The sequence below is a fragment of the Papaver somniferum genome, chromosome 11 (assembly GCF_003573695.1).
Source record: "Papaver somniferum cultivar HN1 chromosome 11, ASM357369v1, whole genome shotgun sequence".
Taxonomy (NCBI): Eukaryota; Viridiplantae; Streptophyta; class Magnoliopsida; order Ranunculales; family Papaveraceae; genus Papaver; species Papaver somniferum.
The window spans coordinates 84,152,745-84,155,989 of NC_039368.1; positions in this window are offsets into that span (position 1 = coordinate 84,152,745).

Consider the following 3,245-nt stretch of genomic DNA (forward strand, 5'->3'; position numbering starts at 1 on the left):
CTCCCTTTAATACCCCTAATTTATTCGATACTTCTTCTTCTTCATTACTAAAAACCGAAAATCAACTTCTTTATCGTCATCTCCGCCACTACATCTTCACAGTCGCCTCCGCCACCACCTCCACCTGTCTCGTCATCAGTTCTGGAAACACCTCTTATGCTTCCAGCAAATCCATCACAAGCAGCATCACCACCACCTGAATTAGATCGATTTTCACCTGATTCAGATCCAGAAATCAAGCTTGATAATCATTATCAACTGTTAGTATTCCTCTTCTTTTGATGTCTGTTATAGATTCAATGGGTTTAGCTTTTTAATTGAAAGTTCTTCTTCCCAATCGATAGAGTAACAAGCTCGAATTTAAGATCCATCAGCAACCCTAGTTTCGAATAATAGAGGTGAAGGTCGTGGCGGTGGTGAAGGAGGATATCAAATCTCTGTTTTATTAGAAGAAGATGATGGTGGTGATGGTGGTGGTGGTGAAGGAAGATACCATATCTAAAATGATGGTGGTGGCGACAGCGATGAAGGAGGGATGTATTTCAATCTATCAATTGATTATCTTCTTTTTCTAGTTTGAGTTTCTGCTGGTGGTGGTAGTATGTAGATAAAATCAGTCATGAAGATTGTATTGGTTCAGGTTCGAATAATGAAATAAAATCAGTCTTGAAGATAGTGGTGGTTATGGTTGTTGTGGTGTCGGTGGATATTCTGTCTGCTGGTGGTGTTGGTGATGCTGGTGAGGTTAGAACGATGAATTTTGATGATGGAGATTGTGTTGGTTCTGGTTGGAGTAATGAATTAAAGTTGGTCATGAAGATAATGGTGATTCCGGTTGTTTGTGGTGTTGGAAATGTTGTACACTGTTGGCGGCGGTGGTGGTGGTGGTGGTGAGGTTGGACGACACGTTGCTGAATACTACTCCATCAACTATTGACGGTAATGATTGAATCTGTTGTCAATGTACATTTGATTTAAACATTTGATTGCACTAGTATTGGTGTCAATGATCTTGTGATTTTGATTGTGTTTCAATTGTTTACTGGTAATGGTTTAGGTGAATTGCGTTTATTTGGTATTGTACTGGTGGTAATGGAAGTTGTTATAGTGGTTGTGGTGGTGGTGAGGCTCGAATGATAAAGAATGATAGAATTGGTAGTCAACAACCAATATTTGTGTATCAACAACATAAATTGATCTTAGTGTAAGGAGTCAACAACAAATATTTGTGTATCAACAATAGAAGTTGACTTTAGTTTAGGGAGTCAACAACTAATGTTTTTGTATCAACAATGGAAAAATGGAATCAACAACCAATATTTGTGTATCAACAATAGAAATTGATCTTAGTGTAATGATGTGGTTTATAGATAGTGGTAAAAGTGGTTCGATTCTCAGACTTGCGAAGGATAAAATATAGACTTAAATTCTAAAACTAAAATAGAAAACAAACTAAAAATTGTCACAAGCTCAACCAAAGATGATATCAATATTAAAAGAACACTGAGGCTAAGATTCCACTATTTTCCAAGTTCAAAGTGATTTAATCCCAATAATTATATTTATGCAATTTTCTCGTTCAAGTTGATTCTAACTATTGCAACAAGTAGATTCTAAAAATAACAAGTGTAAATCCGAAGCATATAACATCAAAAACCTAGGTCCAAGTATGCTCTATCAAAAGAAATAACAATTGCTGCTCAAAATATTTGTTTATGGTTCAAAAGTTGATTAAAAGAATGAAAAACAATAAAACTGATTGTTCGCAACGATGTAATGGCGTTGCAAAATAAAGGACTGACTGTTACAAAGAAGTTATTGTAGCAGCGTTACAAATTTGAGACGTTGTTCTTATTTGCAACGTTTGTTCTTCAGCGGCAGCAGTAGAAACACGGGTTTTCCTGCAACTTGATCTTCTCAGCTCTGTAGTGTTACAAACTTCTCTACGACTGCTCCAATGACTTTGTCCCATTCCCTGGGACTCGAAAACACCTTTTATACTCCTCAGAAACCTAAAAATAGCGATTAAATTCCTCTTTTTCTTTTCGTGCAAGCCACGACAATAATCTTCTCTGCCGACTTCCTTACGCGTTTATAAGACTTCCAAATCATCCGAAACTCTTCCTTAGATAGAATATCACCTTAGGAAACAATATCACGCCTTTAGTCTCCCTGAAATTCCTAAAATAATTCCATACAGTTTCCTTTAACAAGTTAACCTCTGTTTTCTTCTTCCGGATTATTCAGCCCAATTTGATCGATTAAATCACCCATACCATGCCTGTTTAGTTATATCACGTCCAACCCAACAAAAATCCGAGGTTGAATCTCCCTAAAACTACTCAAAATTTTGATTTCTTAAACTGCAGGCTCGCTGGTTTTGTTTCCCTCCAAAACCAGAATTCAAATGATGAGGATGACCTCCCCCTATCCTGTGCTGGTCTCCCTTTAGCAGCTGCCTGGAAATGGATGCCCCTTAGTAATTGGTTACCCCTTATCCATTTGAGGGGTCCGAATAGCAAGTGTCCTCCGGGGGTGCCCCCGCAACTTTTCGAGCAGATTTTTCCAAAAATGTTTATTGGCCAAAAATACCTACACACACATAAAACACCATAATAAGTACAAAAATGAGCACTATCAATATATAGAATTGAGATAAATTAGACACAAAAATGTGTCTATCATGTAAGGAGTCAACAACAAATATTTGTGTATCAACAATAGAAATTGACTTTAGTTTAGGGAGTCAACAACCAATGTTTGTGTATCAACAATAGAAAAATGGAATCAACAACCAATATTTGTGTATCAACAATATAAATTGATCTTAGTGTAAGGAGTCAACAACAAATATTTGTGTAACAATAGAAATTGACCTTAGTTTAGGGAGTCAACAACCAATGTTTGTGTATCAACAATAGAAAAATGGAATCAACAACCAAATTTGACAAATATTTTTGAACTTTTGATTTTTTGGATAAACTTCAGTTGTTGACACCTAATATTGATGGCGGCGGTGGCGGCGGCAACAACAACAATGGTGGTGTGTGTGGCGGTGGTGGAATATTATTGGTGGTTGTATTTAGCAAGTGGTGGTGGCGGCGGTGCTGTTGTTGGTGGTGAAAATGGTGCTGGTGGTGGATGTGAAATAATAGAAAAATCTTTTTTTTAATGGATAAGATTTTTAAATGGAAAATAATATTGTAAGTGAGGGTATTAAGGTAGTCTATTTTTTAATGGATAAG